The following is a 26,865-nucleotide window of genomic DNA, read 5'->3' as shown; positions in this document are numbered from 1 at the left end:
TATATATATATATATATACACACTCTTTAAAAAATTATTTATTTATTTGTTGCATGAATTATTTTTATATTGTTTTTTTTTTTGCCTATTTTTCTAGTCCAAATATCTTAAAAAAAAAAAATACAAAAGGCCAATTCTCACTGTTAACTACTGGTGTTTTACCTTCCTATTATCAGTTTTGGCTGTTTATAATTATTATAAAATAAGTTCCCATTTTGCATGATTCTAATAATCCTAAGACTCAAAATTAAACTACACTTGAAGTCAAAATTATTAGCCTTCCTGCAACTTTTCAAACCATTTAAGGTCAGCATTATTAGTCCCATTAACTAATATTTTTTTTCCTAATTGTAAACGGAACAAACCACTGTTGTACAATGACTTGCCTAGGTAACCTAACCTAGTTAAGCCTTTAAATGTTACTTTAAGTTGAATACTGGTATATTTTACCTTGACATACAAAAATGTATCCAAAAGATATCCAAAATTTCCAAAAATAACTTGCTATCATCAAAACAGTTATTATAAATGATTTATAAAAACTATTATGATTAGACATGTGTTAAGAAAATCTTCTCTCCGTTAAACAGAATTTTTGAGGGGGGTAGGGGGTATACAGAAGGGCTAATAATTCAGTTTGTACATTGTTTTCTGAAACAATTAGTTGCTGCAGATTTTTCGGCTGCACATCCATGATGCCAATCTCCCATTCCACCACATCCCAAAGCTGCTCTATTGGATTGAGCTCTGGTGACTGTGGAGGCCATTTGAGTACAGTGAACTCATCGTCATGTTCAGCAGTCTGAGATGATTGAGCTTTATGACATGCTGCGTTATCCTGCTGGAAGTAGCCATCAGAAGATGGAGACACTGTGCTCATAAAGGGATGGACATGGTCAGCAGCAATACTCAGGTAGGCTGTGGCGTTGATGCTCAATTGGTACTAATGAGCCCAAAGAAAATCTCCCCCACACCATTACACCACCACCACCAGCCTGAACCGCTGATAAAAGGCAGAATGGATCCATGCTTTCATGTTGTTGAGGCCAAATTCTGACCCGAGCATCTGAATGTGTCAGCAGAAATGGAGACTCATCAGAGCAGCAACGTTTCTCCAATCTTCTATTGTCCAGTTTTGGTGAGTCTGTGTGAATTGAAGCCTCAGTTTCCTGTTCTTAGCTGACAGGAGCGGCACCCGGTGTGCTCTTCTGCTGCTGTAGCCCATCCGCCTCAAGGTTCGAGGTGCTACCATGTGATTGACTGATTACACAATTGCTTTAACAAGCAGTTTGGACAGGTGTACCAAAAAAAAAAAAAAATGGCCGGTGAGTGTATTTTTTATTTAGACAAACTGATATGAGGCATATTTATAGTTAAAATACAATTTGTGCATGGTTTCTTGGACAGTTGTACAGTTGTAAGTCCCTTTTACACACTGCACTTTTAATGTGCAGTGAATCCTCTGAACCGCACATCATAACACCAGATTTCAAATGTAAAAGTAATGTCAAATTCAGCAGAAAAAATAAAATGCCACAGGCACATTTTCCCTTTGGCCCCTCGACTGGATTCCACTTATCAAAAAAGTGCAGATATTGTTGGACAGCTTACAAGGCGGTACGCTTCTGTATCATTCACATGCATGCGAAATCACCGCCTCGTGAAATAGTTATGCTTCCCTGCTAGATTGGATTGGAACACCTCCAAATATCTGCTCTCTAGATATCCATGTAAATCTGAGGGAATTCCTGATGCGTTTCATCCAGCAGAGCTCAAACTCTCACCGCTGAGGAATCATTCACAACCGGGAGGAGTTCCATAAACAGAGCAGAACTACAGAACAGTAGAATAAACTCTGAGCTAAATGAGTAAAACTATTGGAGATTAGAAAAGAGACTAGTGATGATCAGTGAGAGACTAGTGAAGACCATCGAGAGGCTAGTAAGAGACTAATGATGTCCTATGAGAGACTAGTAAAGGTAAGTGACTTGTAATATCCTGTAAGAAACTAGCAAGAGACCAGTGACGTCCAGCGAGAGACTAATAACAGACAAAGGGATGTCCAGTGAGAGAAGAGTGATGACTAGTTAGAGATTATAAGATACTCCTATAACAGACTAATAACAGTAAGAGACTAGTGATGACCACTGAGAGACTAGTTTGAGACTAGTAATCACCAGTAAGAGACTAGTGATGTACAAGACTAGTAACAGTACAAGACTAGTGATATCCAGTTAGAGACTAGGGATATCCTATGAAAGACTAGTAACAGTAAGTGACTAGTGATGTCCTGTAAGAGACTAGTGATGTCACCTGAGAGACTAGTAACAGTAAGAGACAAGTTATGACCAGTGAGAGACTAGCACGAGACTAGTAATGTCCAGTAATAGACTATTGTTGTCCTATGAGAGACTAGTAACAGTAAGAGACTAGTTATATCCTGTAAAAGACTAGAGATGTCATACAAGAGACTAGTAACATTACAAGACTGGTGATATCCAGTTAAAGACTAGGGATGTCCTATGAGAGACTAGTAACATAAGAGACTAGTTATGTCCTGTAAGAGACTAGTGGTGTCAAATGAGAGACTAGTAATACTAGGAGACTATTGGTGTCCAGTAAGAGACCAGTGATGTCCAATTAGAGACCAGCGATTGACTAGCAATGCCCTGTGAGTGACTAAGTGACTAATAAGAGACAATTCATAACCAGTGATATATAAGTCATAACCAGGGGTGGACTAGTAAGAGTAAAAGACTAGTGATAAACAGTGATAGACTAGTAAAAGACTAGTGGTGTCTAGTTAATGACTAGGGATAACCAGTGATAGACTAGTCAAAGACTAGTGGTGTCTAGTTAGTGACTAGTGATAACCAGTGATAGACTAGCAAAAGACTAGTGGTGTCTTGTTAGAGACCAGTGATAACCAGTAATAGACTAGAAAAAGACTAGTTGTGTCTAGTTAGTGACTAGTGATAACCAGTGATAGACTAGTGAAAGACTAGTGGTGTCTAGTTAGAGACCAGGGATAACCAGTAATAGACTAGTAAAAGACTAGTGGTGTCTAGTTAGTGACTAGTGATAACCAGTGATAGACTAGTGAAAGACTAGTGGTGTCTAGTTAGAGACCAGTGATTACCAGTGATAGACTAGTAAGAGTAAAACTAGTGGTGTCTAGTTAGAGACTAGTGATAACCAGTGATAGACTAGTAAAGGACTAGTGGTGTCTAGTTAGTGACTAGTGATATCCAGTGATAGACTAGTGAAAGACTAGTGGTGTCTAGTTAGAGACCAGTGATTAGCAGTGATAGACTAGTAAGAGTAAAACTAGTGGTGTCTAGTTAGAGATTAGTGATAACCAGTGATAGACTAGTGAAGACTAGTGGTGTCTACTTAGTGACTAGTGATAACCAGTGATAGACTAGTGAAAGACTAGTGGTGTCTAGTTAGAGACCAGTGATTACCAGTGATAGACTAGTAAGAGTAAAACTAGTGGTGTCTAGTTAGAGACTAGTGATAACCAGTGATAGACTAGTAAAGGACTAGTGGTGTCTAGTTAGTGACTAGTGATATCCAGTGATAGACTAGTGAAAGACTAGTGGTGTCTAGTTAGAGACCAGTGATTAGCAGTGATAGACTAGTAAGAGTAAAACTAGTGGTGTCTAGTTAGAGATTAGTGATAACCAGTGATAGACTAGTGAAGACTAGTGGTGTCTACTTAGTGACTAGTGATAACCAGTGATAGACTAGTGAAAGACTAGTGGTGTCTAGTTAGAGACCAGTGATTAGCAGTGATAGACTAGTAAGAGTAAAACTAATGGTGTCTAGTTAGAGATTAGTGATAACCAGTAATAGACTAGTAAAAGACTAGTGGTGTCTAGTTAGATACTAGTGATAGCAAGTGATAGACTAGTGAAAGACTACTGGTGTCTAGTTAGAGAACAGTGATAAACAGTGATAGACTAGTGGTGTCTAGTTAGAGATTAGTGATAACCAGTAATAGACTAGTAAAAGACTAGTGGTGTCTAGTTAGATACTAGTGATAGCAAGTGATAGACTAGTGAAAGACTACTGGTGTCTAGTTAGAGAACAGTGATAAACAGTGATAGACTAGTGGTGTCTAGTTAGAGATTAGTGATAGCCATTGATAGACTAGTACGAGTAAGACTAGTGATGTCTAGTTAGAGACTAGTGATAACCAGTGATAGACTAGTAAAAGACTATTGGTGTCTAGTTAGATACTAGTGATAGCCAGTGATAGACTAGTAAGAGTAAGACTAGTGGTGTCTAGTTAGAGACTAGTGATAACCAGTGGTAGACTAGTAACAGTAAGAGGCTAGTAGTGTCTGTGATAGACTAGCAAAATAGTCTAGTATACAGTGATGTCCCGTAAGAGCAGTCTTCTCATGTTTGTTGCTGGCTTAACCTTCAGAAATTGTAGTTGTATCCTCTTTTTATCCTCTTGAAATCACTTGTACAGCTGATTTTTAGCTTGAGAACCACCAATTAGCAGCTGCTCGTCATCTACTCAAGTAAGCTTCATAGTGAGGATTGCACAGTTTTAATCACTGCAGAAGTGAACGGCACGCACACGTTCTTCACAAGCACTCAAAACACATCCACATCAATTATATTTCCCTCACATCGCAGAAATACGGCTCTCAAGGCAGCAAGGTCAAGTAAACCACCCTCTTCTTCTGCTAATCGATGTGTAGTGGGGAAACTGCAGACGGTGCGCTATTGTCCTTCCAGTAGCGTCCCATTACGTGAAACGCTGATTAATGCTGTAGCATGCAGCAGCTAATGAGGCGACGGAGTCTTTGTGTGCGAGCGAGCCACTGTTAAACCCCTACCCAAACCACTAGTGCTCTGCCAGGATATAATTACAATGTCCTAATAAATCACAGTGGTTTGTGCTTAATGTATCGTAAGCTCATTGCTAAGATTGCGTGAGGAATTGATATGGTGATCCAGTCGAGCGTCGATGGACTCGATGCCAGTGGACCTGTTCAGAAGGTGCAGAAACTTCATGCTAAGGTAAGTACTGTCCTTCTTTCAGTAGTACTTAGAAAGTTTACTACAATGACCCAGGTATATATATATGTATATGTAGTGCATGTATATACGTGGGTGTGTATATATATATATATATAAATATATATATGTATGTATATATATATATATGTATGTATATATATATATATATATATATATATATATATATATATATATATATATATATATATATATATATATACACACACACACACACCCAGGTATATACATGCATGTATATATATATATATATATATATATATATATATATATATATATATATATATATATATATATATATATATATATATATATATATATATATATATATCATGAAAGACAACCCATTTATGTGTTTAGATGTGCTATTCGGACTCTATAATTTCTAACTAACATTTCTGAAATAGTTGGCAAAAATCAATGTATACAGATGGGCAGAATTATTGGCCCCCCTTTTATTTTTTTTTTCTTCTTCTTCTTTTTTATATTTCCCAAATGGTGTTTGACAGAGCAAGGAAATGTTCACAGTATGTCTGATAATATTTTTTTCTTATGGAGAAAGTCTTGTTTGTTTTATTTTGGCTAGAATAAAAACCAATAAAAAAACATGTTAAGGTCAAAATTATTAGCCCCTTAATCTATATAATTTTCGATAGTCTACAGAACAAACCATTGTTTTACAATAAATTGCCTAATTACCATAATTAATGTAGTCACATGACCATGACAAAATGGCAGTTGTAGTATGTCCAAATTCCATTCATACTTTTTGCATTCATACTGTGTAGAACGTACTTTTCCAATGGCCGAGTTGTACGTTTAAATTCAAATACAGTAGCTACTGAGTAGTAGGCGGTTTCGAATGCAGCGATTGTGTTTGGGAACAGAGATGAGGTTCTCAAGGTGAATGTGTCAATGTAAGGTCAAGAATCTTGGTGTGACTCTGGAGTCAAATCTGAGTTTTAATAGTCATGTCAAAGCAGTTAGTAAACCAGCATACTATCATCTCAAAAACATTGCAAGAATCAGATGCTTTGTTTCCAGTGAAGACTTCGAGAAACTTGTTCATGCTTTTATCAGCAGCAGGGTGGATTACTTTAATGGGGAAAAAAGGCAGTCAGACAGTTGCAGCTCATCCCGAACGCTGAGGCCAGGATTCTGACCAGAGCACATCACAGCTGTCCCCAGGTCTCTACACTGGCTCCCAGATATACTCAGAATAGATTTTAAAGAATTCTTACGTCTATAAATCAGTAAATGGAACTCAATACGTTGCAGATCTGCTCATTGAATACAAACCTAAAAGATCATTCAGATCTCTATGATTATATAAACTAGAAACTCCAAGAGTTCAGTGTGAATCCGCCTTCAGCTACTAACAGCGCCCCCTACTGCTGGAATCAGCTTCCAGAAATGATCAGATGTGCTCCAACATTAGGCACATTCACAACAAGACTGAACACACATGTGTTTAGCTGAGCTTTACTCAATGAGCACTGTGCTACGACCACTGATCACACTAATATGTATTTCATTTCTTTTTAATTTTGTTATATCCAGTTTTAAAACAAATTAATCTGTTTTTATCTGTTTTTATTCATTTTTAATTATTTTAATCGTTTTTTTTTTTGTTCTTGTTTCTTTTAATCTTGTTTATGTAAAGCACTTTGAATTACTATTGTGTATGAAATGTGCTATAGACATAAACTTGCCTTGCCCAGTAATGGAGGTAGGTACTGTAAAAGTGCACACGGCATGTTTAATTTTGTTCCTTTAGAAGTCCAAAAACAACAAAGACTGGACTTCTTCAAATTTTAATTGATCCAGAACCTTCTCTTTTCGCAGCAGATGCAGATACTAGTCATGTTCACAGCAATTTATTTTTTATTTCTTGCCAAGGCCAAAGTAATGAAAACAGATAAATTGAGCTACATGCTGTCCTGAAGAAACGCATTTGAAACCCCATAATTCAGTGAGAAATGCAACGCATGAAGGTGAAGCCACTAATAATGGAGTGCCTTCTGGGTATTGTACACCTAGCCTTGGGTTTCAGAGAAAGTTTCAATGGAAACGATCCATATATAACCATATATAAGGTAGCAACAATTCAAGCCTTCCTCTTTTGTTGCAGTAAAGATGAAGACTGGCATGCAATTTGAATGAGGATTTAAAAGAAAAAAGTCCTGCATACTGAAACTTTTCTGCTTTTAAGACTCTTTACATTACCAGTTTTAAAGCATGTCTTTTATGACTGAAGATTTTTTTATTTATTTATTTCTTTTATGAGGCTGACAATGATTATAATAGTCACCTTAATGTTATTTGAAAAAATGTAGAACTTGATGCAATTTAATCTAAATAATACTGTCATTGGTTCAATATTGATTAGCATTTATTGGCGTGTCTGTGCATAGCAAAAAAATAAAATAATAATTACAATAATTGTAATTGTAATTATTTTCCCCAAGTGTTGCTTAAGATAGAAACATTTTTCACATACATTTTAAACATAATAAATTTAATAACAAATTTAGGCAAGTCAATGGACAACAGTGGTTTGTTCTTAAGTCCAAAAAAAAAAAGCTTTATTAAAGCTAAAATAAATAAGACATTCTCAAATAAACAAACAAACAAACAAACAAATAAATAAATAAATACAAAACAAACAACTTTTAATAAAGCAAAACTAAAATAAACAAGACAATCTCCCGAATAAATGAATAAATAAATAAAAAAACAAACAACCACATAACTAGAAAAACAGCTTTTAATAAAGCCAAACTAAAATAAATAAGACATTCTCTACAATAAATGAACAAACAAACAAACAAGTTTTTAATAAAGCCAAACTAAACTTAGTAAGACGATGTCTAGAATGAATGAATGAATGAACAAACAAACAAACTAAAAGCAAAATAAAAACAAAAAAAAAACAAAAAACAAACAAACAGATAAACAAACAGCTTTTATTCCAGCTAAAGTAAAGTAAATAAGACATTCTCCAAAATAAACAAACAAACAAATAAATAAATAAACGTCAATACAATATTATTATTATTATTTTAATAAAGCAAAACTAAAATAAATAAGACATTCTCTAGAATAAGCAAACAATCAAACAAACAAATACATGAATGAATAAATAAATAAATAAATAAATAAATAAATAAATAAATAAATAAATAAATAAATAAATAAATAAAGCTTATATTCCAGCCAAACTAAATAAATAAGATATTCTTCATAAATAAATAAATAAATAAATAAATAAATAAATAAATGTTGGCAATGTAAAATCACACTGGCATATCAGCTTCAGTATGAAACATCTGAACAAATTGTTTCAGGCAAAGTCAGTCAAGTGATTAGAACCTCTTCGGTTTTCTCACTTAACTGAGAAGAAAGTCCCAAAAAAAAAAAGAAATATACATATATATTTTGAAGATGCATGCATTAGTAAATGTGCTTCGGCAACTGTATAAAAACAGACTCCTAATTTGCCAAAAAGTCATGAAACGCCATAAATCTTCATTCTCAACTCTCAGCTCTGAGAAAATGTGGCACTAGGCAGAAGAAAGCAATAAGGACACAGATTTATCATCCCTATCAGCATCTTCAGTCACACACACACACACACACACACACACACACACACAGAGAGAGCAAGAATAACACTAAACATCATGAATATCCCCAGTGCTGCAGATCCAGACTCACCTGAGAGACATCCATCAAGCCCTTAAACCTCCAGCCCTGCAGGGTTTATGTCAGATTCGGACACCCGATAAGAGTCTTATCATTAATAACCCAGAGTCGTACTGTATGAGCATCTGCTGGTGTTCGTGTTCTCCTGTTTCTCTGGCCCACGGCAGCCCTAAAAGCGTACTGTGAATAAAATAGTGAAATTGGCCACATTGATTGGATGAGTCTGAGAGTCTGATTCCCTAGTTCACTCTTTTTCTTTTTATTGTTTGAATTCTGGCCTCGGGTGAGTGAATTCATTGATTTTACTATTCACACTCTGGACTGAATGAGCATCTTTTCATTCTTCTTTTGTCAAAAATGTTACATCGGCTCACTAAATCTTAAGACCAAATACAGTAGATGTGGATTTATTATTGTTATTGCTGGAGTTTCTGGTCAGTGATGTCACAAGGCCATAACATGGTTGATCGATTGATTGATTGATTGATTGATCAGTCGGTTGGTTGGTTGAATGATTGATTTATTGGTTGTTTGGTTGAATGATTGATTGGTTGAATGATTGGATAGCTGGTTGGTTGGTTTGTTGATCGCTTGGTTGATTGGTTGGTTGAATAATTGATTGGTTGAATGATCAGTTGGTTTAATGATTGGTTGGTTGAATAATTGGTTGGTTAATTGAATGATTGATTGATTGATTGATTGATTGGTTGGTTAATTGATTGATTGGTTGGTTTGATGATTGATTAAATTATTGATTAGTTGAATGACTGATTGGTTTAATGATTGGTTGGTTGGTTGGTTGGTTGGTTGGTTGAATGATTGATTGGTTGAATATTTGGTTAGCTGGTTAATTGAATGATTGGATGAATGATTGATTGATTGATTGATTGATTGATTGATTGATTGATTGATTGATTGATTGATTGATTGGTTTAATGATTTATGGTTGGATGATTGATTAAATGATTGATTAGTCGAATGACTGATTGGTTGAAACATTCGTTGGTTGGTTGAATGATTGATTGGTTGAATGATTGGTTAGCTGGTGGGTTAGTTTGTTGGTTGATTGATTGGTTGAATTATCGGTTTGTTGGTTTGGTCATTGGTTGAATAATTGGTTGAATAATGGGTTGTTTAGTTGATTGATTAGGTGGTTGGTTGGTTGAATAATTGGTTGGTTGGTTGGTTGGTTGGTTGGTTAGTTGGTTGGTTGACTGGTTGGATGATTGAATGATTGGTTGGTTGGTTGGTTGAATGATTGAATGGTTGATTGATTGATTGGTTGATTGGTTGAATAAATGATTAATTGACTGAATGATTGGTTAGTTGATTTGATAGTTGGTTGACTAATTTGTTGGCTGGATGGCTGGTTGGTTAGTTGGTTGGTTGGTTTGATGGTTGGTTGAATAATTTGTTGATTGGTTGAATAATTATTTGGTTGGTTGGTTGGTTGGTTAATTAGTTGATTGATTGATTGATTGATTGATTGATTGATTGATTGATTGATTGATTGATTGATTGATTGATTGATTGATTGAATGATTGATTGATTGATTGATTGATTTTTTCCATTCTTCTTTTGTCAACATTTTTCCATTGTCTCACTGAGCCTTCAAATCAAATTGGTGATTTTTGATCAGCCCTTTCAGTTGTCCACATAATGGTTGGTTGTTTGAATGATTGATTGGTTGATTGGGTCATTGATTGGATGGTTTGTAGGTTAAATGATTATAGGTTGGTTGGTTGTTTGGTTGGTTAAATAATTGGTTGTATATATTGATATTGATAAATATAATGTTGTCAAATGCATTTCTATGTAAGCCAAATCTAAAAGAAGAAAGACTTTCCAGAATATAAATATAATAGGAAATATAGTGAAAACAATCCCTTTGCTCTTATAAACATCACTTAGAATATTTGAAATTTACATTTTAAAGCATGTAATTTCCCCTCTTGTTTCTTATAACATCAGTTACTTAACTTTGTGTTGTGATGGTTATATATTATCTATAACACAAGGGCATAAATGTGTGTGAAGCTCTCCCACCGCAGGTCGCTGAGCTCAGAGGATTGGTCAGTTTAATAACATCAATAATATAAAAAAAAGATAACCAGGAAAAATCCCCCTCTGGATCTCCTTCTGTGGCACACTTTGACCGTCCTCAATCACCGGTTGACATCAGAAATGCTGCCGGCCCTGCAAAATCACAGCACAACGCATTGAGCCGATATAATAGGATTACCGGGAAAGCATTCGAGGAGGAACTACAACCCCCAGTAATCCTGTTCTCCTCATTGTCCTCTTCCTGTTTCCGTTTTACACCACATCAAATCGGGCACTTACTGAATAGCTGAAGATCTGACCTTGATAAAAGTGTTTGGAGAGAGTGATGTGACATGAAGAGGGAGATGAAGGACTTCAGAAGATAAGAAGAACAGCAGACCGTGAGTGGATGACCAATTAACACAAACATTTGCAAACATTGAGTATTTCTGAACAAACGTGGCACACTCAGAAATACTCAATGTTTGCAAATGTTTGTGTTAATTGGTCATCTACTCACGGTGTGCTGTTTTTCTCATCTTCTCGCCTTAAGAAAATCTGCACTTGAGCAGCGTATATTTGAGGTCGTGCAAGTAGTTTTGTGCACGAACAGAGGAAATCGGCGCTCAAGCTGAGATTGACATGCTCGTAGGCTAATACATGAATGCGATTAGATTAGATTAGATTAGATTCAACTTTATTGTCATTACACATGTACAAGTACAATGCAACGAAATGCAGTTTAGGTCTAACCAGCAGTGCAAAAGCAGCAAGTGCAGGATACAGGATTAAGTTATAAAGTGCAGTTATAGAAAACTATGGTGATATTTACAGATGGATGTACTATGAACATTATATACAGGTTGGATAAGCTATGAACAGATTTACAATATATGAATATATGTGCAGGTTGCTATTAATAATCAGTAGTGTGCAGATAGATAAACATGATTACAAGTGTATATGTAACAATATATGAATATATGTACAGGGATAGATAAACATGATTATAAGTGTATATGTTACAATATATGAATATATGTACAGGGATAGATAAACATGATTATAAGTGTATATGTAACAATATATGAATATATGTACAGGTTGCTATTAATAATTAGTAGTATGCAGATAAATAAGCATGATTACAAGTGTATATGTATAGATGTGTACATAATTGCAAATGCCCATATGCAGTGGGTTTGTACAGTTCAATACAGTTCGATCTCGACATAATACTGCGCCCATGACAGTTGTCAATAAAATAACGCCACATGTAGTGGTAGATCTGTGTAAAATGGCCAACAGAGTCTGCCGCCGCAGCTGGAAAAAATTCCTGGAGGACATACTGAATCCACTATGGAGCCTAACACAACTCCCAACCCAGTGCTCCTCTGATCCGTCAAACAGCTGGCAGTTCTCCAACATCTAAAAGGCACAGATTCCTGCTCTTATTTTAAAAGTTGCAGAGGTCAGATCCTGAACAATTGAATTGTTCTTGCTTCATGAGCTGAACTTTCTGAAAACTTCAATTCAGCTCAGCAAAGAGCATCCGTAATGACCAAGATGAAACTGCTGACTCAGAAATCAGTGTTCACATCAGACGGATGAACACTCCTTCATTCATTTTCCTTTGGCTTAGTTCCTTTATTAATCAGGGGTCGCCACAGCGGAATGAACCGACAACTTATCCAGCATATGTTTTACACAGCAGATCCCCTTCCAGCTGCAACCCTGTAATGGGAAACACCCATGCACACTCATTCACAGACACTCATACACTACGGCCAATTTAGTTCATCAATTCCACTTTAGCGCATGTGCTTGGACTGTGTGAGAAACTGAAGGAAACCCACGCCAACAAGGGAGGACATGCAAACTCCACACAGAAACGTCAACTGACCCAGCCGGGACTCGAACCAGTGACCTTCTTGCTGTGAGGTGACAGTACTAACCACTCAGGCACCGTGTTGCCCGTCTATATTTAATAATATCACCCATTGGGAAGACAAATGATAAAGAGATATTAGGAATTATTGTGTTCGGACATGTTAGACGCGATGAAGATGATGATAAAGATCAATAAACATTCTGAAGGTAAACAACAGCACAGTTCAGACCACAGATATTCTAATACAGACAATAAGAATATAATAAAGCGCAATGGTTTGCAATGTCACCTTACAGCAAGAAGGTCACTGGTTCGAGTCCCAGCCGGGTCAGTTGGCGTTTCTGTGTGGAGTTTGCATGTTCTCCTCGTGTTGGCGTGGGTTTCTTCCGAGTGCTCCGGTTTCCCCCACAGTCCAAACACATGCACTATAGGGGAACTGATCAACTGAGTTGGCCGTAGTGTGTGCTTGTATGTGGGTGTTTCTGGGTTGCAGCTGTAAGGGCAAAAACATTTAAATAAAAAAATAATAATACATGAGCTGGGATAGTAAGTTGGCGGTTCATTCCGCTGTGGCTTCCACTGAACTAGCCAAAGGAAAATGAATGAACAGATAAATGAATAAATAACATCACTTTCAGAATTGTTTTAATTTTATTTCGACTAATAAATGATAAAACAAAGTGTGTGGGTGTTTCCCAGTACTGGATTGCAGCTGGAAGGGCAAAAAAAAAAAAAAACATAACCTGGAATAGTTGGCAGTTCATTCCGCTGTGGCTTCTTCTGAAATAGCCAAAGGAAAATCAATGAATGAATAAATGAATAAATAATATCACTTTCAGAATTGTTTTAATTTTATTTCGACTAATAAAAGATTGGGTTGTTTTTAACCCTGTTGGGTAAATATGGACAGAAAACTTCAGAGGTTAAATTAACCCAAGTAATTGGGTTATTTTTTTTTAACCCCATAAATTTGTTGGTTTTTTCACCCAATAATTGGTTATTTTCACGAGGTTAATTTAAATCAAAAATGCTCGCAAAAGATTACCCAGCAATTGTGTTGTTTTTTCTTGGTGTCACTGAGGTACGGTGGGGGATGTGCAGCTTTGATTTCAGGTGTACAAAAGGTGCTAGTAAGACATTTAAAAATACAGAAAGGTCTGACTAAAGGCTGCTATGAGCATAAATCTCATATTAATCATATGAAAAGGCAAGGAATCTGCGTTTATGCTGCACTATTTACATTGCATTTAACAAATTGGAATATAACATGTTGTTTCCCAGTCAACCCCTGCTGTGAGTTGATAGTTCATTCCGCTGTGGCTTCCTCTGAAATAGAGACTAAATTAATATACATATATAAATTTTTTATTTTTTTTTGCTCATTCAAACTACTTATTTAAACAACACAGTTCTTAAGATTTTATTGGGACAACTTATTTTTTTTATAAGTGTTAGAAGTGTTAAATTAAATTAATCAATGTGTGTTGAGACAATGTGGATGAATTGTGGAACCCTGCATTATTTACAGTGTAAGCCAAAGAAAAATGAATGAATGAGTAAATTTATAAATAATATCACTTTCAGAATTGTTTTAATTCAATTTCGACTGATAAATGATAAAACAATGTGTGTGGGTGTTTCCCAGTACTGGGTTGCAGCTGGAAGGGCAAAAAAAAAAAAAAAACATAAGCTGGAATAGTTGGCAGTTCATTCCACTGTGGCTTTCTCTGAAAGCCATTGGAAAATGAATAAATGAATAAATAATATCACTTTCAGAATTGTTTTAATGCTATTTGACTGATAAATGATAAAACACTTGCAGCCAGTCAGAATTCATAAAAGCAACAACAATAAAAGCATGAGCGCCGCATTTTTAAGATGTCATATGATCATACGTGAGTCATAAACATCCACCAACAGAAAAATTAATATAGAAAAGGGAAAAGTAGAATATTTTTTTGGTAAAACATTGTTACAGGCCTGTGTGAACGGCCTCCACGGGTCATATTTTGGGAGAGTGAAAAATGACCCATACTGTTGTATAAGTTGGAGGACATGTTGGAGCAAATTTAGCAAATAATGCACACACAAGCAAATGTGATAGAGATGAATAGCTACGCTACAGAAGCTCGATTTCAAGGCGCCTTTGTTCTTTTAACATTGCATATGTTTTAAAGGCACAGCAGGGATGAGATATAAAAGTCTGCTTAATTCTGTGGCTAACAAAGTGCACGGATACACCCTTGACGTGCACTATATTTAAGAGAACTTAAGGGAATTAAATAACTTTTTTAAAGTTCGAAATGATGCAAGAATTTCTACAAATCTGACAAAAATCAACATCCACAGCATTCATTCACTTTCCTTCAGCTTAGTCTCTTTCTCAGAGGTCGCCACAGTGAAATAAACCCTCCCAACCACAACCCAGTACTGGAAAACACCCATGCACACGAGTAGGGTGAAGCTGCAGGCTCGGAGACCAACTGCATGCTCAGACTTGCATGCTTACACCAGGACTTTCAGACCTATCGTTTTCTCAGACAGTGCCACCTGCTGTTGGGTCAGGTGAATTGGCAAGTCCGGAGATTCAACTGCATGCTCAGGTCAGTCCTCGCTCCAGCCCGGAGCATGATGACGTACTGGACCAGGTCCACTACATAATGCTCAAACCCTGAACCTCCTCCGACCCTAAACCCAGCACAGTTGTATGGGTGTCCACTATGTATGGGACCTGGTCCAGAATGTCATCATGATTACAGACTGCAGCGAGGACTTCTTGTTGATAGGTCTGGAAGTGCTGGTCTGAGTGTGCAGTTGGGTTTTCGGGCCTGTATCTGCCTATAATGATGATACACACTCATTCACACACACACACTCATACACTACGGCCAGTTTAGTTGATCAGTTTCCCCTATAGCGCATGAGCACCCGGAGGAAACCCACGCCAACACAGGGAGAACATGCAAACTCCACACAGAAACATCAATTGACCCATTCAGAGTCAAACCAGCCACCTTCTTTCTGCCAGGCCACAGTGCTGACCATTGAACCACCGTGCCGCCCACATCCACATTATTTCATCAAAAACATGCTGCGAGCTCAATAAGCTGAGTCAATATTTCCCTTTTGAGCATAATCAGACTGTAATTTCCACTGAAAAAACAAAAACTGATGGATTATTTTGACGGCCAGCACCATCTGGCTACATCAGAGCGTTTCTGTGGATGTTTCTCTGTTGTTTGTTTGTTTGCTCTGGATTAGATTTGGACTGTTTGAGCCATAAAGCATCAGATTTTGTAGCTCGTTCTGTATGCGCTGTCCGTCACCGAGGACTGGAATTAACTCTCCTGTTTGTTCCTGAGGCTGACTGGAATATTTCAACACATTCTCACTCCCAACTCGTCACATACTGACGCTTGGTCAGGAACCCTCGGCGTCAGTTATTGACGCACAGGGTACCCCTTTAGCGTCATATTTAGACGTGCAGGGATTCCCTATAGAATCTGTGCCTGAGCCTGAGGCGTCATATGGAGACGCTGGAGGCTCGTATAATTACCAATAGATGTCAACGCAATTTTTAAAACCTGATTTACGCCTATTATCTTAGTTTTCTTATTTTAAAAATATGTAATTTTTATTTTGTTCATGAAAAGCGTCTGTAAACGGGGTCGAAACTACTGTATGAATAAACTTCGGCCCACGTGACATCCCTTCACGGTGAGTTTAACGCCGCTCTGCTATTGGTCAAACTGCATCAGCGGTGAGTTCTCAGATGAGTTCAACTGTCAACATTAAATATTACGTTAATGCTGCATAATATATTTTTATTGGAGATTAGTTGGTGTTTATAAATATATTATCATTTACTTTATATTTAATGAGTGAAAATATATTCGGTTGTCCAGTTTAGGGTAACTATGCCTAATAAAACTTTGATTCATTCATATTATTTATTATTTTTTTACTTTAAAAAAATATTAAATTTCAAGTACTAAGTTTAAAAATGTTTTCGGCTGATATTTTTCATTTTAAATTATTTATTAAAGTTGGGGTCATTGAATGTGGCGATCTATTTTTTACAGTCTATGCTCGCTATCCCAAGGTTCATTGCGATCCCAAGGTTCACTGCGGTTTCCACAAGGTAAGTAAAAAGTAAACAAATAAACACGATTTGTTGATAAAGCATGTACTGTGAACTAGCGACGTTATCTAATTACATCAAGTTCATTTATTAAAAACATATTTTTCTCACATATAACGTTGGTCATGCATTAGAACAATATATACATTTTAAGATAAGGAACAGTGTAACCAGATTGTTGTTTTCCACAATAGAATTCGTGCAAAATCTATATATAATATGCAATATGCAACTCTAATAATACAAATGTATTCGTAATTGTTTCAATATTAAAGAACATCAAGTGTTTCCAAAGGTTTATTGTAAAAACAATTATTTTCCATGCCTTAAAACACACACACACACACACACATATATATATATATATATATATATATATATATATATATATATATATATATATATATATATATATATATATATATATATGTAGCATAACAAAAGCTCAAGTATAACTTAAGCTGATGTATGTCACACAATGAATATCATACACTATTACCAGTACAATTTGGCCTTTACCAATTTATTTAATAAAAGAAAGAATCTATCATCTCTAAATTGTGGTAAAGAGGCACAACAAGCTGTCTTCTTTTCAAATATTATGTCAGTCAGGATGGTAATGGTAAAATTCAAGGATTACCTTGCACCTTCTCAGAAATTTACCATTGATCATATGTATTACAAGTGGCTGGATTGTTTTTAACACAAGCAACGTTTTTTTAAATCATTATCTTAAACAGATTAAGGCTCATTTTGGACTACACTTACATTACTTTACAACTGCTTAATGCAGTACTGATGTATCTAGTAGTTTAGTGGGTTTAACTAATGTCACATCTGTTTTTATTCATTTCAGATGCAGAAACTTTTGACATATGAATTCATCTTGACTAAGGGTAATGTTTTTGTTCAGAATTAATCATTATTTAAAATCATTGTATTTTCTTTGTTATTATGTACAGATTTTAAAAGAATGTACTTTCTTTTAATAAAGAACTCTTCACAGCACTGCAGCTAAACAGTCACAACCTCACAGAGCTGCACAACTGCCCCACTCAGATCAGTGTTGAAGCTGGAACCTCATCTTGTGTACAGCAAAGGCAGAGCTGAAAATTCACTGTTTGTCTTGTATTGTGTGGTAAGTCATAGTTTTATTAATTTTTTTATTTTATTGCAACACTAAGTAGTCCATTCTGTGGCCAATATGATATAAAGGGCCTAAAATGGGACTGATGTGATCATTGTTTTGATTTCTAGATAAGTACTCATGGGGCTACACATGCAGCTGAAGTTAGCTTCATTGAGTAGGACATTTCTTTCAGTATACTCTTAAAGAGATTCACCCAAAAATGAAAATTCTGTCATTATTGACTCATCCTTCACTTGTTCCAAATATGTCTGACTTGCTTACTTCAGTTAAACACAAAAAAATTATATTTTAAAGAAAGATGAAAACCTGCAAACATTAACTTCCATAGTATTTGTTTTTTCCTACTATGTATGTCAATGTTTTCGGCTTTCCAGCTTTCTTCAAAAAACTTCCTTCATGTTCAACACAAAGTAACTTGGAAGTTTTTAAAAAAGGTTTACAACCACTTGAGGGAGAGTAAATAGTGAACTGTTCCTTTAACCCAATCTAGTTGACTTTACTAGAAAATTGTATAGAAACCCAGTGGCTTAAACCCCTTACATTTTATACAAGGTACAACTTAACAGCCATACTTGAATTAAAATATTACTGTAAGTTCAAGAAGATTGTAAAGGTTCTAGGTTATGTTAAAGTGGGCTGTTTAGTTTCACCTTGTGTAAAAACATAAAGGATTTAAGGCAACATGTTTCTATGCAGTTTTCTAATAAAGTCAACTAGTTTGGGTTAAGAGTGTAATGGTTTACAGTAATAGCAGTGAATCATGCAGGCATAAAATAAATGTTTAGCCATGTAAAACAATAAGCTTGTTATAATTTAGAAATATTTTAGGGTGAAGCACAGTATGCTGTTGTAGTTTTCATATAATTGATGAGTCAAACATGAGATGTGTTTTAAATTGCAAGACGTGAATTAACAATATGTTCATCAAGATTCAAATCTTGCATTTTATATTTTTTAAGGTTTTGGCCCAATAATACCCATATTCTGCTATTTAAAAAATCATGCTGGAATTTGTGTCAGCATTCCCTTCAATGAAAACTACAACAGTGGACATCAGTGGTGATAAAAATGTATGTGAAGGATAAGGGTGTTCATAATGAGAAGTGCAGTTACTATCCTGATCTCTGAGTTTGTAGAACTGACAGATCTGCTTGGAATAAATGGAAACATGCTGGAAATGTTTAACCTATTATACAGTTAATTCAAGAGTGCCAGGTTTAATGACACTTTACATATATAAATAAATATCACTGAACTTTCTAAATGAAACCTAACACTCATTCTTTGTTCAGTAATGATGTTGTGCACTTCTAATACTTTACAGTGGCAAAACCTGGAATAACACATGGGAGCCCTCCAGGAATTGCTGACACTTTACGCCCAAGTCTCCTCATGCTAACCGGATTGCAATATGACAGTCTAGTCAGCATAAACACCTGGACTCACCAAGCACACTTTGGTTCTCAGTGTTTTGTAAAAATAGTTTTTGCTATTCTTCAGTAAATACTTGAATATGTTTTGAACTTATTCTACTTTTGATGTTTAAGTTCAGAAAGTTGTTATTATAAACATAATTTGCATTTGTCATGAACTTGACTTCTTGTTGTTGTGAAAGCTGTTTATTATGATGGCATTTCCAAAGGCATCATTTGAAAAGATTTTTTGCAGTGCAGTTTTACTTGAGCTTGACATACCAGATGTATGACATGAATAAATATCACAAAATAAATATAATAATAATAATACAAAATATACATTTCCTTCAATTATAATTGTTTTTAATCATTTATATATGTATGGTAATATATTATTGCATTAAAAACTTATAAAATATATATTTTGGTTAAAATATATATTTTTGCATTTTTGTGTGATTTTTATTATTTATTTTTATTTGTGGCATTATAAATAAATTATAAATGTTTCATTAAAAATGTATTGTGTTTATTTGCATACTCATTTACAATGAACTACTATTTATACTATTTAATGGGCACTATATTTGTCATTTAAGTTTGACATATATTTATATTTGTATACCTACATGATGCAGGGTTTAGTTACAGCAAATGCTTGAAATGTTTTCAAACATTAAGCTTTTTTATTATTTTATTATTCGTTTCAAATTAAGTATACTGCCTATGATCTGGTTTTACTATGATCATTTTGCACATCAGGTTACCCCCACAAAGTAATCTCACGGTAAATATACATTTGTATTTTTAATAAGACAATAAATAACATGTAATATTAATACACATTTTGATATTTAAGTTATATTATAAGGTTATAATCAACCTTCAGCCGGAAGATTACCAAATAGAGACAAAGTGTGACGTAGATTGCGACGTTGTGATTGGACTATAACTTCAAAGCCAAATTAAAAGATCCTTCGTGTTGCTAACTATGTTTTGCTAACTTTGCCACTTTACTAACAGTGTCCTTTATCAATGAGTTATCGCTGTGTTTTAAATAGTTAACGATTAACCAAGATCGTAACCCTAAACTTAACCCTAACTACACCTTTCAAGGAACTACAATTTGTAGCGCCATGTCTTTCCCCTCCCATCTATACAGCGACAAAGGATTGTGGGTAATGTAGTTTAAAGCCTTTTTGTAATAAAATGGAACAGATACAAATTTTAATGAACTAAAGACTATCTGAATAAGGTCATTGTGCATATATTTATGACATATATGAAAGCCAGGCATAAATTTGTTATTTTACAATGAGTATTTTTTAAACAGCTTTTATTGACTTGATCAGTATATATCAGACTATTATATCCAACATTATTTATTGAACAGCATAGGTAATAGTCTTGCTGATATTCTCTCACTCATTTCTCGTTTGAAATGTGAATACTTTTTCCTTTTCTACGGGGCTCTACTCATCCCCTTTGAGTAAAAGGGCAGTTAACCTATGGACAAGAAATTGTATTGTCACATGTACAGTTGTGGTAAAAAAAAAAAAAAAGCTGTAAAAATAAGCTAAACATTAGTATCCTCTTTAATTACAAGTTATTAGCAATAGTGATTATGTTCATCACAAATATTATGAGTTCAGAATAATATCTGTGGATGTAATTCTGTAAGTGTGTTTCATTAATGGTCATCATGTGATGTTTAATTGTTTTCACTTTATTTGAAATATGGATAAAAGCTCTTTTAAAATATGTAAATGTTTATAAATAAAACCTTTTTAAAGACATGTATTTGTTTAAAAACCACTCTTTATCTGATTATTTTTACTTTCTAAATCTTCAACTGTTTGTGTAACAGTATGATTTGATGACAATGGATGAACTTGTGTTTAATAATGATTCCACATAATGTCTTTGTCCTGCATGTGGGTTAATTTGTTAATTATTTTCTTTATGATCAAATGATTGTAAGATTTGCTGCATTGTAAGAATCATGAAAATATTGAGAAATGAGGTAACAATGATGAAAAGATATCCTTTCAAATGCTGCGAATAGTTCAAACCTCCAAATGATTAAAAATACATAGCCATTAACCAACAAAATAAAAATGCAAACATTTAAATTATCTAAACTAGAAGTAAAATAGTTCTGTGCTGTATTTATAAGTTACTGTGTAGTTCTATGTCTACCAAAAATACATATTTCAATACATATTTTATTTTCATTCATTCATTTTCTTTTTGGCTTAGTACCTTTATTAACCAGGGGTCGCCACAGTGCTATGAACCGCCAACTTTTCCAGCATGTTATTATGCAGCAGATGCTCTTCCAGCCGCAATCCATCTCTTGGAAAATATTTTATTTTTTATCTTGCATTCAATAAAACATTATACAAAGTTAATTTTTATTTTCAGAATAACAACAGTCGCACTGTTATCTCACAACAAGTGCAGCAGTTTTTTTGTTAGACATTCTAACAAATGAATACAAATGTTTCAAAGTAAGGACAAAAATAAAAGGAGATTAATTTTTTTTTTTTTTTTTAGAAAAATCCATGAGGACCAAATGGATCCATCAGATCTTTGATGTAAATCATAGGTTAATTTTTCCAGAGGTAGAAGTGTGGTTGCCTGACTCAGCCACATATTGACTGGAGGTATCTGAGCAGTTGACCATAATAATGTACATTTTTTGCCCAAGTATATGCAAAAATTTAATTTATCATAAAAATCTATCATAAAATTAATATTTTAAAAGCTCTTAATGTCACTTAATGTAATAATTTCATTTTAATATAGAGTTCCTTAAATCGTTATATGTTGTAAGCAGTTAGGCATACAATAATGCTCTTAATTTACAACACTGATTGATTTTAGAGGAATGCTTACATACTGTACATATCTATGTATTTAAAAAAAAAAGACAATTTGGTTATAGATGATGACAATTTTATTTAATTTTTTACAGATTTTATTACATGCTTTAGATTCAGGGTTAAGGTCATCCTCTTCTGGATTACAGTAAAAGAAAATCCACAGTCAATGTCATACTCATCAGCTGGAGCTTTATTTAAAAAAAATCTATGTTCTCTGCTCCAGCCAAAACTTGCAGGTACCTTGCAGGTCTCTAGATTGCACCATCGTATTGTTGTTTATTTCTCAGTTATTTTGTTGCTTTTTGAGAATGATGATCCATAGACCTTTTAACCCCTCTTCGTTAAGGCCACATGTCGAATCTTAAAAGAAGAACACAACAACATAAAAATATATTAATATTCTTTGGACTGGGTAACCTTATGCTTATGTCTGTGCCAAAAAATACAAATACATACCAGTACATTTCAGTAGCAAACAAGCAAGAAAGTTCTTTGAAAGAACCAGGATGAGTTGAAAGGTATAGTGGTTGACCATCTCTGCCACAAGAATCCACTGCTTCTCCTGAAGAATCCTGACTAGCAGGATGATGTTGAACACCCTCCTCTTTGTTGCTGGGTCAGCAGAGTCTGAAATATATTTATGAAAAGAAAGTTGTATAACAAGGATTATACGTCAACTTTTAAAGAATCAACACTGACAGAAGTCTAGTGTACATACCATGCAATATGACGAAGACATCCACATCACTTCTTCTTTTTGTTGTCTTTGCTTCTGCTACTGAAAAAAAAATGACAGTAATAGTAACACAATTTTTCATGACTACATGTAATATTAATAAGAATTTCCTCACCCTCTGCCCACTCCTCTACATCACAGACCAAAGTCTTCCAATTGGTTTCCAGTCACTGCCAGTTTCATGGATTCTGTTTTGCAACTTGCTTTGCAGAGCTGTTGCGGTCTACAATGATAAGCAATCAAAAAATCACAATACTATTTAAATAGGTTACTGAACAACTAAAACAAATTCAACTGGATATCGTTACCTTCTGATATCAACAGGTCAGTGAGATGGCCAAATTGTTGAATATCTGCTAATTCCAGCACATGACCATGAGAGTTACAGTAGCATGTCTGGTCACTGCAATCCTATAGAAGAAATATTGCACTGTTCAACCTCCTTCCCAAAAGTAAAACCAGGCATATCCTGGTATGCCTCACTCCATTTCACCTGGTTAACATATACAAACAAACAAACAAACAAACAAACAAATAAATAAGTAAACCAATAGGTTTTGGCATTTACTTGTAGATCAGTTTAAGACAGTCACATAGTTCATCTATCTCAGATATAAACTCATGTGATTAGGCATGAAACACACTAAAATCATGGGCTTAAAGATGGTGCTGAAACTTTGGACAGCTTTTTGCAACTTTTTGGAGGTAGTGTCATTAGTTGATGTAGTCCACAAATCTTCCTGTCAATTCTTAATCCTTAGCTGTAAATAAACCTTCAAAAATGCCAGTGTTTGAAAAAGGAATGAAACAGTACAGAACAAGTGCATAACAGTTTCTATCTTCTAATCTAATTTTCTTAGGTGAACATCACAGAGCTGTTTTCTTGTTAATTTAGTTTCAACACATACAGTTTAAAGTACCTCGTGCATTCATGAAATGGTTATGCTTATGGTTCATATCTACTTAAATTGGCAGTATATCTAGTGTGGAAGCAGAACAGATGAAGGGCTCTTCCTTGCAAATACTATCCACCTTGTATTGCACAGACTCCCACTCAAGAATATCTCAGAAAAATGTCTGCTGAGATCTTAGCAGTCCATTAAAAATAATTATACCAACATCTTTTCCACCAATGGAAAGAATATAAAAATACTTTAGGATATATTAATACTTGCATGACCAAATCTGAGATAAAAAAGGCCATCAGTATGCCTTAGTTTAAATAAAACCAAAATTTTACTCTAGTCCACTGTCACCTGGGTCTACAGATACAGGGACTAATGGAAACAATGAAGTACACACTGACAGTCACTGGAGCAAGGCCCTCTCACAGTTGGGAAGATTGGAGTTCCTATGAGCTGTACCAGATAAAAACAACAAAAAAATGTACATTTATAACATTTCTAACTTATCCTAAGACTAGTAGACAAGCAGCATAAGCAGTTCTAATTTCCTAAACCCCAATGTGGGCAGTTGATGGCCTATAAGTTGTCATAAAATCAGACAAAACAAAATACTTTCTGAAAAAGAAAAAAAATGGTTGGCCACTATCAACACCCAGAACAATTAGTTTTAAACAGTTAGGCCACAATATTTTGTGAGCTTATGCTGTAGTTTTTTAATGTTTGTCATAAACAATAGTAATAGTAAAACTAATGCGTTTCTTTCTGTTATTACAATAGTAGTGAAAGAATAAATGCATTTTATCTCATACAATCACATATGCCTAAACAATGTAGATATTTAATATACATGGAATGAAAAACTTCACTAACCCTTGACTGATTCCAGAGTGGTCTTGGCCTTCCTTACATGGTGGTGCTTTATGCAGATCACCAAGTTGTCATCAAAACTTGAGCTTATAATTGAGATCTTGGTGATAAATCTGAGTATTGAGGAATCACTCATGGTGATAGGCAGAAACAGGCTGAAAGACACAAGAATTAATCAAACAAATATAAATGTGTTAACAGAGATAGAGAGAGAGACAAGTGCAATTTAACATATAAACATGGGTAAAGTGATTTTACTTTTTGCTTATTAGAAAACAAAATTGGATTTTTAAAGAAATCTAAAGAACCTGAAAAGAGCAAAGAAAAAATATTCATATCTGAACAGTGAACACCTTATAATGTACACCTGTATATATATATATATATGTGTGTGTGTGTGTGTGTGTGTGTGTGTGTGTGTGTGGTAGATTAAGCTATTTTTTTGTTTAGTTTTGTGTTGTACAATGAATAAAATGTGCTCAGACGGGCAAAATTTCTGCCTTTTTCCTTTAAAGGCATGGAAAATAATAGTTTTTACAATAAACCTTTGGAAACACTTGATGTTCTTTAATATTGAAACAATTACGAATACATTTGTATTATTAGAGTTGCATATTGCATATTATATATAGATTTTGCACGAATTCTATTGTGGAAAACAACAATCTGGTTACACTGTTCCTTATCTTAAAATGTATATATTGTTCTAATGCATGACCAACGTTATATGTGAGAAAAATATGTTTTTAATAAATGAACTTGATGTAATTAGATAACGTCGCTAGTTCACAGTACATGCTTTATCAACAAATCGTGTTTATTTGTTTACTTTTTACTTACCTTGTGGAAACCGCAGTGAACCTTGGGATCGCAATGAACCTTGGGATAGCGAGCATAGACTGTAAAAAATAGATCGCCACATTCAATGACCCCAACTTTAATAAATAATTTAAAATGAAAAATATCAGCCGAAAACATTTTTAAACTTAGTACTTGAAATTTAATATTTTTTTAAAGTAAAAAAATAATAAATAATATGAATGAATCAAAGTTTTATTAGGCATAGTTACCCTAAACTGGACAACCGAATATATTTTCACTCATTAAATATAAAGTAAATGATAATATATTTATAAACACCAACTAATCTCCAATAAAAATATATTATGCAGCATTAACGTAATATTTAATGTTGACAGTTGAACTCATCTGAGAACTCACCGCTGATGCAGTTTGACCAATAGCAGAGCGGCGTTAAACTCACCGTGAAGGGATGTCACGTGGGCCGAAGTTTATTCATACAGTAGTTTCGACCCCGTTTACAGACGCTTTTCATGAACAAAATAAAAATTACATATTTTTAAAATAAGAAAACTAAGATAATAGGCGTAAATCAGGTTTTAAAAATTGCGTTGACATCTATTGGTAATTATACGAGCCTCCAGCGTCTCCATATGACGCCTCAGGCTCAGGCACAGATTCTATAGGGAATCCCTGCACGTCTAAATATGACGCTAAAGGGGTACCCTGTGCGTCAATAACTGACGCCGAGGGTTCCTGACCAAGCGTCAGTATGTGACGAGTTGGGAGTGAGAATGTGTTGAATATTTAATCAGCATTCAATAACTTAGATGTGAATGTAGACTGCATGGACTGGAACACTACAGGAGGCATGAGGAGGAATGTATGGCCATGCCATTTTGGTGATATATTTAGTAACATTTATCACAACATATTTATTATTAACATGAATTATATATGAGTTATATTTATTTATTTATTTATTTATTTATTTATTTATTTATTTATTTATTTATTTATTTATTTATTTATTTATTTATTTATTTATTTATTTGTTTATTTGTTTATTTATCTATTTATCTGTTTGTTTATTTATTTATTTATTTATTTATTTATTTATTTATTTATTTATTTATTTATCCATTTATCAATTTATTTATTTATTTATTTATGTATGTATTTATTTATGTATGTATGTATGTATGTATGTATGTATGTATTTATTTATTTATTTATTTATTTATTTATTTATTTATTTATTTATTTATTT

The 26,865-nt window shown here is 34.3% G+C and overlaps 1 long non-coding RNA gene across 1 annotated transcript; it reads left to right on the top strand.

Moving 5' to 3' along the window:
- Positions 1–17,690: 17,690 nt before the first annotated feature.
- LOC137495663 (uncharacterized) lies at positions 17,691–19,577 on the top strand. The gene is made up of 3 exons (XR_011015638.2): positions 17,691–17,732; positions 17,831–17,974; positions 19,311–19,577. It is a non-coding gene; the product is annotated as an uncharacterized lncRNA (long non-coding RNA).
- The last annotated feature ends 7,288 nt before the right edge of the window (positions 19,578–26,865 follow it).

This window comes from Danio rerio, chromosome 5, assembly GCF_049306965.1.
Source record: "Danio rerio strain Tuebingen ecotype United States chromosome 5, GRCz12tu, whole genome shotgun sequence".
Lineage (NCBI taxonomy): Eukaryota > Metazoa > Chordata > Actinopteri > Cypriniformes > Danionidae > Danio > Danio rerio.
This window is presented reverse-complemented; position numbering and strand designations above follow the sequence as displayed.